The sequence below is a fragment of the Leopardus geoffroyi genome, chromosome C3 (genome assembly GCF_018350155.1).
Source record: "Leopardus geoffroyi isolate Oge1 chromosome C3, O.geoffroyi_Oge1_pat1.0, whole genome shotgun sequence".
Lineage (NCBI taxonomy): Eukaryota > Metazoa > Chordata > Mammalia > Carnivora > Felidae > Leopardus > Leopardus geoffroyi.
Window position 1 is genome coordinate 86,632,928 of NC_059338.1, and position 17,007 is coordinate 86,649,934.

Here is a 17,007-nt window from a genome sequence, read left to right on the forward strand (position 1 = left end):
TGTCGGGGCACCTACGTGGCTCAGTCCATTCAGCACCCACTCTTGATTTCGGCTCAGGGCATGATCTCACAGTTGATGAGATCAAGTCCCACATTGGGCTCTGCAATGACAGTGTGGAGCCTGCTTGGGATTCTCTGTCTCCCTCTCTCCCTGTCCCTCCCCACTCACACTCTCTCTCTCCCTCTCTCAAAATAAATAAACATGGAAAAAAAATTTAAACACCTGTGCCTGGGTCCCTCCCTAGAGATTCGGAGGTAATTGCACCAGGGTGTTGGTTGGGCACTGGGAGCTCTGAAAGCTCTTTAGAGGATGCCAGTAGCAGCCGAGGTCGGGGAGCTCTGCTGGGGACTTGAGTGAGGCTCCAGAAGCCATTAGGCATCTGGGCATGTGCAGAGTTGGCCTGGGTTTTGGGGCCCTTCAAAATGTAGTCTTCATTAAGCAAACAAACAAACACAAAAATAAGCCTTATCCAGTCCCCAAAGCTGTCCGACAATGTGGAAGCAGGCATTTCTACAAGCCAGAAGGGAAAGAACATCCTTGCCGCATTCAGAAAACAATTTCTGAACTTTGAGGAGCTCAATTTGATGAGGGTCTTACACACATCTGTCTTCCTGGGTATCAACAGTCTTATTTTACTCCAGATACAGAAATGACACATTCTTTTATGCATTGATTGATTGATTCATTATATTTATTCAATCATTCATTTAAAACAGTTTTTTTTAAGTAGGCTCCACGCCCAACATGGGGCTTGAACTCACAACCTCAAGATCATGAATCATCCAGCTGCCTCAGAAATAATACATTCTGAACGCATTTAGCCTGTTTCCTACTCAGCTTCTTACATATTCAGGTTTAAAATTACCCTGATTCAGTAATAAAATAGCATGATTTTATCCTTTTAAACAAGCACCCTTGAGTTTATAAACCCAAGTAATATTTCCCTCTTCAAATAAATCTGACAATGGAAGCCCTGTTTTAGTGAGCGTCAGTGCTCAAGACTCTTAGTGGGAAGGCTTCTTTCAGAATTGCCTCAGAACTACATTAATTTAAAAAAAAAATCCAAAGATTGTTTTAATCATTGCCTTACTCTTTGATCAAAATTGGACTTACTCCATTTCTTTGATGTCTTTCTTTCCCCGATTTGGCTGTGGATAGCATCTAGCAATTTCTGATACCCAAATCTACAGTCAATAAATGTTTTGCCAGCAATGAGAACATGCCAGGATGTGGCCGAGTCACTGAAGGCACCACAGAATTGGTGTTGTGGCAAACGACTAAATGCCATCTTTTTATTCTATCAGTTTGTTCTTAAGTGTGTTATTTTTGCCTCTTCAACTAGAGCCCTTTGCCCAAAGTGCCCACGTGGGACCTGTGCTTCGTGTGTTGTGAAGTTTAATTGCTACTTGTCGGTTGATTAAACAGTGGTCATGGGTTTTCACCCCCATATGCAGATGATCTTTCTAAACAGAGGATCCTAGGTAGAGAAGGAGATGTAGGACCTATTGCTCACCGAGTTGCCTCAAATGCTTTTTCTGGAATGGTGATGACCGGTGGGGTGGGATACATAAGTAGAAGGACTGCTGGCCGCATTGGTGCACAGGCAGTTCGCAAGATGGAAGGGGGCTGGTCTTCAGGATCCAGCTAGAGGTAAAGTTGCAACCCCGTCAATCAGTAGCTTAGTTACTGGAGAAATACTCCTGTGTTCCAGTTTCAAAATCTGTGAAGTTGGGATACGAACATCTACCTTTCCTAGTTGTCTCCAGAAGTAACGTCTGTAAAGCACTTGGTATACAATAGATATTTTTAAGTGGTAGCAATTATGATTTAATGAAAAGGTTACCTGATTTCACTCTTTCCTGGGTACCTGTTAAATTCACAGCAGTAGAATCTGGACCTGGCAAGATTTTAGACTCAAATTCATTCATTCAAAGAGCCAGCAAATACAGGTTGATTGAATTCTCCTGCTGTTTCTAGTCTGGGTCCCCTTGAGGTCCAAGTGCTAGAAGCGTTCACAGGAGGAAACTCTCCATTGCAGAGACTCACACACTGGGATCTGGAGTTGACGAAAGCCAATGGGGGCAGGAGGGAGAGAGGGCATATGGTTCCAGCAGACATGTACCTGGACAAGACCCTTTTAGGTAAACCCATTGAAAGGCAGACTTTCTGGAGGTCTTTGACAGACCAGGCCACCCCCTGCAGTTTCAGAAATCGTGATCCACTCACCTCACACCCCTAAGTGAGGGGGAAGGAGGCTTCAGGCTGCCACCTGTTGCTGGCAGGTAAACCCAACAGGTAGATGTGGGCCTTTTCTTTTCTAGACCAAGATTTGGAGTGCATCAAATGGTTTGCCTTGGTGGGAGGATGACAAGTGCAGGAGAAGGAAGGCTTGTTCCATGCCAGCGTCTCCTTGAAATCATCAAGTTCTCTCTCTTCTGGAAGGTCTCTGCTGAGGTTCTGACATGTTTCTCCTGATCCGTGTGATAAATTGTGGCCAAGAGTGATGATGAAGGATAAAAGCAAACACAAACCAACAAAAGAAACAGCCCTAGATTTGAGCAGGTTTGAAGATGTCTCAGCTGCGTCTTATCTGGTGTCTTTTCTCTGATTTTCACCAGGAGAGGTGCCGGGGGTGGTGGTCTCACTTCACAGGTGCAGGTACCGATCGTTATCAGCAGTTGGGCACCAATGACCGACCTGAAGACAAGCTAACCAAGTGCCTAGGAAGAGGCTCTGGACTTCTGGGGGCGAGTCTGTGGTTCTCTGTGTCTGAAACTTCTCTTTTGGAAATGTGGCGGTTGTGATAATGTTTTCATTGTGGGTCACAATTCTATGGCTACTATTTATAACCATCCTATTTGGAAATGTCTGGCTGTCTCAGCTCTGCTTTGAGAAGCAGAAGAAAAGGCTTGTTGGCCCACTTGGGCCTAAGTTTTAAGGGAAAGGAGGATAATTTTGGGGTGGCCACAAGAAGCCGAGTGGGAGAAAGGTGACACTCAGGGGGCATCGACGGGAGACATCCACCAGGAGAGAGCCCCGCTGCCCCTCTTCCCCGCTGATATTGTGTTTGTGGGTGTGTTTGCATGGCTACCGTTGCTGTGCTGGGGGTACTGTACTGTCCCCTCTGAAGGACCTGCTGGCTTTGTGATGCCTTGTTTCCCACTGTAGAGAAAGATTCCTAAACCAGTGAGGCAGAAGGTTTGGATTTGAGTCCATGACCTGCCCTAACCACCTGCCTAAAGTAGGAAAGTCTGGACTTCAATGTTCTAGCTCTTAAATGGGCATCAGCATCCCTGTCCTATGTCCCAGTCATGAGAACCCAGTAAAACTATGGCGGATGAGCAAAGACTGTGCATGTCAAGTCTTTTTCATTAGACATCCTGGATTTCAGTCTGTGAACAAACAGAATAGAAGCTTGGCATTTTCACCTCTTAGTGACAATGCCATAATTGAAAATATTTGCCCTCAGAATTGAGGCTAGTGGATCTGAGCATCCATGGCTGTACTGGACTTTCCCATGGGACTATGGCTATATTTGCTGCAATATTAATCCTGCTCTCCCCATGTCTCCCCTGTGCCATCCCCAACCAATTGTCTGTCATTGGTTTTAACCTTTCAAACAGTGACCCAGTGCTTCAAGGTGGTGACATGCTGGGCAGGTAACTCTCCTCTCTCCCTGATGACCTTCCTGCTGAGTCCGAGGGTGGACACTCATCAACCCTCCCCTCCCGTCGATCTTGCAAAGAAGGAAGTCTTAAGCTGGGTGTCTGTGATTTGGTTTGACACTGAACTTGTGTGCGTAACTAATCCCAGAAGTGACAAGTAGTTTCCTTTCCCCTTTTCTTAAAATGACTAATTTGGACAAAGAAGGAAAAAATGCAAGTCTGTAAGAGTTGAGAATCTTCTTCCTGGAGGGGCAAAGAAGGGAAGAGGAGGAGTCACCACCATCTCCTGGGTTTGATGAGAATCTTGTGTTCTGTCATGCCCCAAATGTGCCCTGGGCTCCACTGACTGGACCTTGTTGGAGCAGAGGTTAGGAGAGAAGGGTCCCAAACTATCACTATATTTGCAGCTTGGTAACTGGAGGGGTGACTAAGTTGAAAATACATAATCTTGTCTGTAAAAGGGGGGCACTAAACTGGATGGCTTCTGAGGTCCTTTTAGTTTGATTTAGTTTAGTTTGGTTGTTTAAGAGTAAAACAAGAAATTTACATTTTACTACTCCACTGGGTCTTATGTCTTATAACCATAAGATAGACCTACAAATCTTGAAGAACTTTAAACAGCACCTGTGTTACCTACTTGTTAATGATAATCTAATACAGATCCAGGTAACGCCTGATGTTTTAACGATGAAAACTACACTGTATAGATGAAGTCCTACTTTTTCCTGTTTGCACTAAGGTTGGAGGGGGGAGGGAGAGATTCATACACATAAGAAAATACCATATGGAAAGTTTCTTAAATGCCAAGTAAGAGGTAAAACTCAAGTGTAATAGGAGCCCTAGAGGGCTGAATGGCAGCTTTTGATTTGTAAGAATAAAGAATGACTCAAGAGATGGACATTAAGGGGCGCCTGGGTGGCTCAGTTGGTTGAGCATCCAGCTTCAGCTCAGGTCATGATCTCACAGTTTGTGAGTTCAAGCCCCGTGTCAGGCTCTGTGTGGACAGCTCAGAGCCTGGAGCCTGCTTCAGATTCTGTGTCTCCCTCTTTCTCTGCCGCATCCCCACTCATGCTCTGTCTCTCTCTGTCTTAAAAAAAAAAAAAAATTTTTTTAAATTAAAAAAAAAAGAGATGGACAGTTAGGAATGAGAAGTATCTAAAATAGTCAAACTCACAGAAACAGAGAGATTCCTTCCTTGCATAGCTGCATCTCAGGAAATGCTCTCTGATGGCTACGTCTACCCCCATGGGAACCCACTTCCCAGGAGTATGGAGTCTCCACTTCCTGGGGCCAGTAGTTCTGACCCTTTGAAGAAGGAGAGTGGGGAGTAGGAAGGGGAGGAACTGAGGGGCCCCAGGCCTCTCCCAGGGCCCCAGACTCCTGCCTCTGGTGCAGGCTTGTCTGGCAGATGCCCCACTGAAAGCCAGGTGAGAAAATAATTATGAAGGAAGTCAAGCTCATTGTGGATGGAGATTGCCTACAATTCCCCAAGTTCCCTCTTCTCTCTTCCTGCTCTCATTTGACTTTTGGTTCCTCACTACCATTTGGGTGCCCCTTGTTCTCTACTGGATGCTCTTTGCCCAACAGTCCCTCAGGATGGAGGTGAAAACCAGGTTCCTCATGCTCCCCCAAACCAAATTCCTGATCTCTCAGGCTCGGCCATTCTATGGCTACAGAATCTATATGAGGTAGATTTTCCAAGGCAGGTCAGATTCCAAAATAGACATTTTATTTGCCTCCATGTGTGCTTGTCACATGCCCTGATTTCAGGTTCATGAAATAAGATCCTGGAATCACAGATGGTGTCATTGCTAGTCTTGTAGATAGGTACTGATTGATGTATCTCCCAGGCAATTTGTGCCTTTAATAGGGACCACTTGGAAGCAGATGCCCTTAGGCAAAAGAGGGTAGCAATTTGAGCCATAGTACTGGCTACTGCAGGAGGTAGATTCTGGCTTTTGGTGCCTCTCAATCCACAATGCTGATTGCAACATATTTCAGAAACAGTTAAGGCTGCCTCTCTCTGTGTCAATCAGGCCATTTTACATTCAATCAGCTCCACCCTTTATGCTGTTGCTCACACCACCCTTAGGCTCTTTTCATTTGCTGCCTTCTGCTCTAGTTGTGTATTTATCTTTTGATCTTCTCCACTGGATGTGAGCTCTTTGAGAGCTTGCTGAGACTATAGTTCATTTTGTATACAATCATCCTTTTGTCTATTGATTTTTATGGAATCACAGACTTCCAGGCTGTAAAGGATCACAAAGCTAATACATTCTCATGGTGCAATTAAACATCATAGACCATGGCTGGATGATTTGAATGGATGGATGAATGGATAGATGGGTGGATAGTTTGTTGGAAAGGTAGGTAAATGGATGAATGGATGGATGGGTGGGTAGGTGGATGGTTGGGTAGATAGATGAATGAGTAAGTAGGTGGGTGGGTTGAAGGGTTGGAAAAAGAATGAATGAGTAGATGAGTATTATAGATGAAGAAAGTGGGGCTCAGAAAGGCTGTGTGCCTGGCCCACAGTCAAACAGTTGTTGTGCAGTAGAGCTAGGACTCAAATGAGCAGATTCCCAAGATCACGTTCTTAGTGATTATGATAGATTATTCTTTGAAATAGATGCTCTCTAGGTAGAAGTATTGTTTAACTAATAGCTAAAGTAATCCTTTCCTTTCAGCATTGAATTCAATAGCCAGTTGCTACTCATGATGGGAGAAAGTTCTTCCCTGTCTCTTCTCCACCCCCTCCCCTTTCCCAACTGAAGAGAGAAATATCATAATGGACAAGTTCTTTTTTCTCCTGGACCCAGTTATTCTGGGAACCAACCATGAGAAGTGTAGGTGTAGGTGGTGAGAGTCTCTAACGGAGTCCAGTTCTAGGATGGTCAGGGATTTAAGGGGAGACTTCTAGATCAGAGGTTCTTATGCCATCCTGATCACCAGATTCCCCTGGAGATCCCAAAAGCTATACAGAGACATTTACAAGACTCAGTGTCTAGATTTCTCTGAGACATACCTGAGAATATTTATTTTAAAAGCTCTCCAGATAATTTTGATCATCAGACAGGTTTGGGTTCTCTGGTCTGGATTATAAATGGTATATCGATATATGAATAGGATAATACTATTTGAGTCCGTTACTCAATTAATGCATTTTGCAAACATTTATTATTCCCATTCTCTGTCAGTTGAGATCCTGGAAGGGAACTAATGGCAAGTTCCCACAGGGTATTTTGAGGAGCATTTAATAAATGAGTTGGTTTTTAAATTCAGTGTTTAAGAAAACTGATGAAGGGATCGTGCAAGCGGCTCGGGCTAAGTATCCAAGGGGAGCTGTTACTGCTTCTATGCCTGAAGTGCAAAGGGAAACAGCCCAGCTGTTACTGGAGCCCAGAGAGAGAGAGAGAGAGAGAGAGAGAGAGAGAGAGAGAGAGAGGAGAGAGATGTGGATAAGTTGCCCTGACAGGAGAAATGTCCTCTCCAGGGACACCATCAACCCACAGCCACCCCACAAGGAAAGAGGGAACAAACACCCTAACATCGCTATTGATCAAACTCAACCAGAAGCCTGAATGAAAGCAAGAGAGCACTTTGATTAAGAACACAAAGGTTAGCCTCGCAGGGTGCAGAGCTGAGTGGAGCAGGGTGTAGGACCGATTAGGACAGGCAAATGAATGGTCACCAGCACTTCTGCAATGCACCTGACACTCTGCTGGGTGATAGGGTGCCAAAGAGTATTAAGCAATGGTCTCAGCCCTAGGGAAGTCAGAGCTTTGCTGCATTACTGCCCAACGCACCACCCACCATGGTTTCTGGGCTGTTGGTGATCGCGAGTAGAGGTGGAAAGTATGTCCACTTCTTTATGCTTTTCATCTGATGATTGGAGCTCATGGTCAAGGAGCCTTATTTCCTCAGTGAGGCTTGTTCATCGGAAATGTTTATGCTAACTCTTGGCTTTTTCAGGTACAGAATTAAAGTCTGTTATTTTGTTCCATGGGTAGATGTCCTGGTTTTGGTCAGCTGCCTCTGAGCATTTACACTGAATCTTGTCCCAAGGACAAGACCAACACCTAAGTGCAATCATTTATTTCTGCACCAGGAAGCAGAAGGCCACAGAATATACACATTTTTGGCAACATAATTTCATTTTTCATACAAGCAAGTCTTGGAGATATTTGGACCACTGAGTCAAATAAGGGAGTAAATTGAAAACAGGGATGACTGAGCATGAAAATCGTTTCCATTGCTGTTCTCAAGTCTATAGAAAAACACACTGTTGACTCTTACAAGCGCTGATATCCCCCGGGACGTTTTCTTCTCATGGATGACATCGTGTTAAGTGATTGTGGGGACTAAGATCCTCCTCTGCTTCTCACCTGCAGCGTGTCTTTGGGCCTGACCTTGAAGAAGCTGACTTTTCTGGGTAAATTACTCATGGTACTGATCGTTCTTTCCATCACAATAAACCCAAGCATTCATTATAAGTCATGCTTTGTACCAAATGCTTTGCATGCATTTCACCATCTGACATACTGTGTAATTTATGTTGATATTTGTTACCTTGCCTTGCCCACTAGAGGGACAGGGTTTTTTTTTTTTTTTAAATCTGTTTTGTTCACTGCTGTGACCCCAGAAGCTAGAACAGTACTGGCACATCACAGGCATTCAGTAAACATTTATTGAATAGATAGAAGAGTAATCTCATTTTTTCTCATAAGGACCCTGGGAGGTGGATATTATCCTTTCCACTTCAGAGATGCGGAAATTAAGACATGGATCTTAGCTGCTTTTGAAGACACCTTAATTTGGGGGGTGTACCCTCTGAGGCTCATGGGAAATGGTGCATGTCACCAGGAAAATACGAAGAAAAGAACATTTATTTAGCTCCGTTTTTCTTGTGGAAGGCAGTTACATGAGGTCTCTGGGAGGGACTTATTTGCCTGACCTGTGTACTTAACCTCCATTCACCGACAGCATTTGTGTGGAGGGAGGGATTACACCTTGGCTCAGCTCCTGGGACCAATCATGAAGCACATAGCACGAACCAGGCCTTTATGTCAATGTCATCTCACTTCCTCCTCCCCGACCTGGCATCAGCCCATCTCACAGGTGAAGACACCAAGGCTGAGAGCAGGGATAGGATCTCCCCGGGCCACATGACCAAGAAGCTGCCAGTCTTTGCTCTTCCCATCTGTTTATGAGCCTGTTCACCTGCTCAGCACATGGACAGAAAAGCCTTTGTCACCACTCTATCTCCAGTGCTCAGCAGAGTGTCACGTATGTGGTAGGTGCCTAATAAACACCAGTTGGGACGATGGAATTTCCCCAAGTAAGTTCAGGGGCACATCCTGTCTCCAGAAGGCTCGCAGTTCCTTACTCATGCCTTTCAGCTGAGACCTCATTGTGCAATCTGAGCAGGCAGGGAGTGAGAGGAGGATGAGGCTCTGTTTGTTGACAACAAGACGCAGATGGTGGCTAATTTGGGCAATTATTTGTTTTGATCTTATCCAGCATTTTCATTTCTCGCTAGCCCTTTGATTAATTGGGTGGCTCCAGCAGCATGTGGGTCCATTTCAAGCCTCATTGATAAGTCCCACAAAAGTCCCATTAAATCAATTAAGTTGGGTGTAGGTGTGTGTGAGAGAGAGAAGCCAGGAGGTGGGGGGGAATCTGTGTGACTTAGCTTGTCACACAAAGCCATCCAGTCATGGGGCCACCATGGGAGGGGCTCCCATCCACCATCTCCTGTGTCGGGTGCTGTGTGGATCCAGACCTGGATCTGCCTCCAAGGTGAGCGGTGTCCAGTAGGGAGAGCTGGGACCTCTGCACACAAATCACAGGGATAAGGTATGAAGCGCCCACAGGAAGTGCTGAGAAAATGCTCTGGCCTTTTGGAGAAGGGAGAGAAGACCCCTGTTGCTGTGTGTGTGTGTGTGTGTGTGTGTGTGTGTGTGTGTGTGTGTGTGTTAATGGTGGGCAGAGGGTATCAGGGAGAGTTTCCTGGAAGGGGCAAGGTTTGGTCTGGGTCTTAAACGGTGATGAGATAGGCTGTGCAGGGAAGGCGGGAAAGCCTTCCAGGAAGCAGACTTTCCTAAGCCGAGGCCGAGTCAGACTTTCCTAAGCGGAGGTAGAGCAGAGTGGAGATGTTAACAGTAGCTCCCCCAGCTGAAGCAGAAGGTGCACAGAAGGGAAAAGCTGAGGTGGGAAACGAAGTCTGTGGAATACATCCCAGGAAGCCCAAATGCCAGGCTGGGAGGCGTGTAGGTTGTAGTGGCAAAAAGTCCTGGATTTGGAGTCCAACCTTGTGGGCTGGAAATTTGGCTTGCTGGCTGGGTGACCTTGGGTGACTGCCCCACTGGCCAGTGCATCCAATTTGCCTTCTCCTTGACCATGTAATGAAGCTACAACGGGCGTTCAGATAATCAATGTGAAGCACTTCACGCAGACACACAGTAAGCATTCAATACATGGTAACGGCTATTTGGTTGTTATTTTTGTTTTTAATTAGACAGTGAGATTCCATGAAAGGTTATATTGAAACATATAAGAGAGATGGAGGGAAATACTTTAGAAATATCTGAGATCTTTTGACCTCTCTGGTGAGCATCTTTTATTAATGAGTTGTTCATGTGAACAGATACATTATTTTTGGTGTGTAAAGGGCATAACATTGTTTATCCTGAGTCATAATAAACCCTTGTTTATTGAGAGTAGTATTGAATTCAACCAAAACAAACAAAAATTTAAGTAGGAAGAACAGCTCAATTCAGAGCTCCCTTAAAAAAAGATTTCCTGGGGCACCTACCTGGGTGGCTCAGTAGGTTAAGTGTCTGACTTCTGCTCAGGTCATGACCAGTTTGTGAGTTCAAGCCCTGCATGAGGCTCAGAACCTGGAACCTGCTTCGATTCTGTGTCTCCCCCTCTCTCTGTCCCTCCCCTGCTCACACTCTCTCATTCTCTCTCAAAAATAAATAAACATGAAAACAATTTTTTTTTTTTTAAAAAGATTTCCTTAGCACTGCCTATGTGCTAAATACTAATTTAAGCAGTAACTGTACAAAGATCAGTGGTCGTCCATAGTCCCAGCTGAGTAGGGAACATTGACATGAAAATAAACACAAATGTGATGACTTTGGTAAAAGAAGTTTGTGCAGATTTCTAAGTTTAGGAAATTATTGACATAGCCCTAGGTAAAGTACCTATTGCTACCTTGTGATAGCATACCTAGGTCTGTATTTTTTTTTTAAGTAATGAATATCCTTTTAATGGCTGAATCGGTAAATTCAAAACGATGGAGTTATGGCAATGAAAGCAATAGAACTGGAAACCTTGTAGAGCAAGACACCCCAGACTTTTGTTTTATGTTCTGAGCAACTATCGTTCCATGCTAGGAATTCTGGATACACCTGAGATGCAATGGGATAAATAGGTTGACAGGCAATGGAATGGACATAATGATTCACTTAGGAAGGAAGAGGGAGACATGGTCATTGTCTTGCTGGCTTCCTCTGAGCTTGGCACAGTATGCACACAGCATGTCACATATGCCACATCTCTTGTGACTCTCGGCAGTCACCCTGTGGAGTTAAATCTATCATCCCCATTTTATAGGCAAGGTACCAGAACCAGAGAAGCAAAGCCACTTTCCCAAGGTCACAGAGCTGGTAATTGGCCAAGCGGGGGTTGGGACGAAGGTATGTCAGACTCCGAAGTCCTTTGCGCATTTGCCTTCCAGACTCCCTCGTATCACATTTGTGAAGCTGACAAGGAACAATTTTTAATCAGCCTAATGCAGATGTATTGCATCCTCAATGCAAAGACTGTGCCCGGGGCTGGAAGGTGGAGGTGGGTAATTGCTCCTCTCCTGCTGTATGGGGTGGCGATGACTTTCTCAGAGAGTCTGTCTCCGTCCCTCCACTGTTTCTGAATGCCTGGCCCTCCACCCGGAGCCCTTCTCTAATCCTGGCTGCTTCCAGGGGACAGCCTGCCTCCAAGCAGCACTGTGACTGGAGGGCTTCAGCTCCTCGTCCCCAGGCAGGTGAGCATCCCCCCCTCTCCCCCCACCCAGGGGCACATCTAACCCTCTGACCCAGCACAGTGCAGATGCTGACTGGTGCAGAGCTGAGCAGTCCAACAGTTCAGTCTCCTAAAATCCACACAAGGAAGGGTTAACTAAAAGCAGAGGTAGCAGTAAGAGTAATAAAGGTAATCACATCACACTGCGTACTTTGCGTCTTGTGGTTTATGCCTTCATAGCGGTAGCCAAGTACTGCGTTACCCTCACACCAGCTCTGCAAGGAAAGTGTTTTTATCATCCCTGGTGTTCCTGAGAGGGATCTGAAACACAGAAACACTGCACGGTTTACTCAAGGTCACAAGGGTAAAAAGTGGCAAAGCTGGGATTTGAACGTCAGCGTCCAGCTCCAGCGGCCAAGATGCTTAACTAGTAAACCACTGCTCCTCTGTTGTGTCGGAGGTGGGGGGGGGAGGGGGGGTGTCCCATGTGGACCCTTCCAGCCCCACTCCTCTGTGACTGTTTTGGTCTGTGAAATGCTGTTGGGTTAGACTATTGTGTGCACTTGTCTGCAGGCTAGAAACTGACTGGATACTTACAAGAAGGGAACAGGCCTGGGGCGCCGCAGTCGGTTAAGCGTCCGACTTCAGCCAGGTCACGATCTCGCGGTCCGTGAGTTCGAGCCCCGTGTCGGGCTCTGGGCTGATGGCTCAGAGCCTGGAGCCTGTTTCCGATTCTGTGTCTCCCTCTCTCTCTGCCCCTCCCCCGTTCATGCTCTGTCTCTCTCTGTCCCAAAAATAAATAAACGTTGAAAAAAAAAAAAAAAAAAAGAAGGGAACATGCCTGGTGAGAATGTGGAGTGGGGGGATGAGGTAGGGTAGGGCCAAGCCCTTTCCCCTCTGGTGGAGAAACTACCAGGATGTGAGCCTGCAACAGGGAATTTCCAGTTGTCAGACTGGTCCAGGGGAGCTCACTGATAGTCTTTTCACTTAGTGCAGAGGAAAAAATGCCTGATGGGTGAAGCCGAGGAAACAACATTTCTTACAGACCCAAAGCCCGGTTCGCTTGGGCTGTGTGCTCACTGTATGGCTGGATGTGTGGTTATCAGTTGGGTGAGAGATAAAGCACAAGCCAGACTTCTTTTTTCCACATGTGAGCTGCGATCCTTGGAATGAAATTTATTTCCTGTCTTTCCGAGTCATGAGCTGAATGCTGTGCACTGGCACATTTGCTGGTGGGTATAAATAGTCTGGCAGGGGGGCCTCTGCTAAATTAGTATCTCCCAGCCCTTCAGCAAAGGACACTCGGAACCAGACCTCTCTATCAGCTTTACACCAGCGTCTCTCAAACGCATACCGTTCAAACATTTGGGACTTTCCCTTATCGTATAATTTATGAACAGCCATGTGCTGAATGTTCAGAACTGTTCAGTGAAAAGACACACAATTGTAAACCTGTTGTCCACCCTCAAAATCTTACCGTTTGATAACTATAAACAATCGGTAAATACTACACCCATGACCTTCTGCTCCTTATCAAGGACAACATTCTTATTTTAGACTTCTTTCCATGGCTGGTTTTTTTTTTTTTTTTTTGGTTGGTTTTTTTTTTTTTTCTTTTTGATAATGCCGACTCTGTAGCACTTTTGTCTTACCGCGTCGGTAAGATTGTATACTCTGGCTTTCCTCTTCTCTCTCATTTCCTTCTGTCTGACGCTCCCTTTCTGGATCCCCAAAATAGGCTTCCAAGGGCCAACCCTTATTTAACTTTTTATTTTCTTAATAAAGAAAATAGTTTTGTGGAGTCACATGTTACATTAACAGCCTCCCTAAAACGGGCAACCTGGGCAAAATATTTAAAATACATTTGAAAGCTTTGAGGGCAGCCCAGGGAGTGGAGGTGCTAGGATCCTGGAGAGAAGGCAGCCAATGAGCCGAGCTCCCCATTCCCCTCAGATTATTGCCTGAGGCTACTTGTCATTCTCAGTACGGAGGATGAAGCCCGAGAAGAGAGTATCACTTCATTGTGTGGAGTGGACACAGCATTCGGAGCTGCCGGAGAGGAGGGAGCCTCAGGTAAGGGAGCCCCCAAATATGCAAACAAATTCCCTGAAGTCATCGAATGACTCCTGAGTTGCACCAGTGAGGAGTGCGATTCCAGGATACCCAAAAGAACAGCAGCAGGGAGGCTCAAGTGCTGGGCAGAGATTTTAGCAACAGAACAGTGCTGGGGAGATAGACGATGGAGTTCAAGTGTTGCCAAAGCCAAGGGCGTTGGTAAACCAGCCTAGGATCTCAGTTAAGACCTCAGGAGACCCAAATCATAGGAATAAGGGCTACACCCTAAAGCATTTCCCTTAGAGTCATGGAGTGAGGGAAAGATCACAACAGCTCAGAAGAAACAAAGCCTAAAACCAAACCTGGATGGGCTCCAGGTGATGTGCTTGAAGAAGAGAAAAACTTAACCCTGCTTGGAGAAAGTCAATGTTAACCAATTCAACTGAACTCAAGGAATTCATAGATTGACAAGGATTGGAGCCCACCAATTTAGAGAAGACTCAGAATATTGGAGGTATCAAAACTCTGATGATTCTTTTTTCTTTTCTTAAATCTCGATGAACGTCATCCAATCTTGTCTTTAACCGTGGCATTATGTGGTTCCCACGTCCTCATCGTTCCCAGAAATCCAGCCCCGATTTCCTGGCTTCCCGATACACGCGGACGTCTGTGAGTCCCGCTGAACTCCCAAATTCAATACACTCTACGCTGAGTTGGTTATGGTGCCTCCCAGACTTGCTTGCCCTTCGTTTTGTTAAAGGCACCACCATCCTCCCTCATTTTCAGTCCTAAAATTGTAATCACATTTGGCTTCTTCCTTTTCCTCAAATTCTCCTACAGTGAATTTGTCTTCTCCATGACACCACAGCCGCAGTCTCAGGTAGGTCTTTGTGCCTCTTACTAGGGCTAGCAATTGCATTAAAAAAACATTGAGCTATAAGCCACACACCATATTTAAAGATTAAAATTCAGTGGTTTTCAGTAGCTGTACAAAGTTTCTGCCCCCACTAGCTAATCCTAGATCTGGGCTCTGACAGGAGGGCCAGAGCTTGGAAATGGGGTAGGATGGAAATAAGGTGGGGTGGGGTGAGGGTAGTTAAGGCCCTTCCACGATCAGCATTCTTAGCAGCATGCTGGGGGGTGGGTGGGACACAAGGACACGGGAGCCCTGGCACCCTTTGTAATGTTGAGCTTCTATGTATGGGACACTTTTCTTCTCTTTTTCTATTATAGCCTCATGGCACACTGTAAGGCAGACCAGTCAGGTGTTATTCCGTCCACTTGAAAGAAGTAGAAACAGAGGCCAGCAGAGAGATGCCAGGACCTGTCCAAGGTTACATAACTGGTTCCTGTAGCTCCGGTCTGGACTCCAGCCCAATCCCTTTTTACTGGGCCACACTTCTTTTTCCAGAGCAAAGAGATTACGTCGGACCCTATCTTAGGAGATACAGATACATAAATTAGAAAAGGATCTAGGTAGCAGTAATAGCCTTTCTTTTAAAGGGTTCCTCAAGCACAGAATAAACCCTGAACTTGAACTTGGCCATCTGAGGGCCAGCCCTGCTACGTATCAGTTGTATGATCTTGAGGATACCACTGGATGCTTATGAGGTTCCGTTTTCTCACCTGTAAAACTGAAACGAAAATAGTTATCTCGCAGAGTTGCTGTGAGGGTCAGATCAGGGAATGCATCCTTAGAGCTCTGAAAACTAGAAAGTTTAAAGGTAAGGTAAGGTTAAGGAAAGGGTAAAGTTAAGGTTTTTCTCTGACTAGTAATGGATTCCGGATGGGGTTCCGGGGCTATTCCCATGCACAGCCTGGCCCAAGCTGATGAAATTTATTCACTCACTCAGAAATAAATTTCCATTCTTCCTAAGCCACCCAGCCTGTGATGTTTTGTTATCACAGCCGGAATGGATTTAGACACAGGCTGATGTAACAGTGTGAGTTACAGTGAGTGCAGGGGTGGGGCACTCCTATCAACAGAGGGGTCAGGGCACTGAAACTCACTAAGATCCTGATTTTTTTCTGCGTCTTCCTGCAGTTTCTCACCTGGACTGCGTCCTGCAGCATTCTGCAGAAGGGACTCCTCACCACGCCGGTGTCTCACGGGGAAGAGTTGGAATGATCATAAAGATTACATGATACTTTGTTTGGATGCCTCTAGCCTGTGGGAGCGTGGGGGAGTGGAGGTCAGGCAGAGCGAGGGGGTTCAGTCCATGGGAGATTGATCTCTCTCTCACTATGCACTCATATCACCCCCTTTTGTATCCCACTGCACACCAGATCTCGCAAGCTGGGCCTGGCCCCTGAATCATCACTTTTTACCTTTTTAAATTCTGTGAGCCTCTCTTTACCAGGCTTCCGGACTGAAATCCAGGGCAGGCCTTCCGAGGAGAGCAAACTGGGAAGGTGGCGGATGGGCCTTCAGAAGGCTCTTTTAATTCTGAGGTCACTTTGATACACTAAAAGTCCGTGACATAATGGAAGTACAGGGACATTTCCATTCTCACTGCTTTACCCAGCACGCAGGTTTCTTTCTTGCAGCTCTCAGCTCTGGCCAAGGAGCCCTCGGGCCCGCACTCAGTGCTGGCAGGATTGCCCTTGAACTCTCCATGAGAAAACTGCAGCTGGGTCAGCACTGTTCCGAGCATGCCTGATAAGGGCAGGTCTCAGGGCCTCACTTAATATGTCTGTCCTCTGTGGTGCAATGAGACGTGGCACTTGGCTGGAGCTCAGATCCAAAGGACCCATTAGTTTTTTGTTTTGTTTTTTGTTTTATTTCAATCCAATCAGTTTTTGGTTTTTGGGTTTTTTTTTAATCCCATACCCACCAGCTGGTAGTCCTAAGCACCAGGGAGGGAAATGGAATTTAAAGGTATTTCTGTGCTTCTCACCTGGGTAAAGCCATCACCATCTCTCTCTCCTGTGGTATCACAACAGCCTCCTAGATGTGAATTATATGGCTCCCGAATTATCCCAGAACAAAGCTCATGTTCTCTCATGGCCCCTTATTAACCCTCAGTCCTCCTCCTCTCCGGCTCTTCCACGCTCACTTGGCTCCAGCCACCCTGGCTTCCGCAGGGGCCCAGGTACGCACTCACCTCAGGGCCTTTGCACTGAATTGTTCCTCCAAGCACGTGCTATGAGCTGCATTCATCTACACAGTTGTTTCCTTACCTCTGTCCTGCCCTTGTGAAAATATCCCCCCGCTGATGGATTTTTGTCTGTCTTGTTCATTCAAGTGTCTTAATCACCTGGA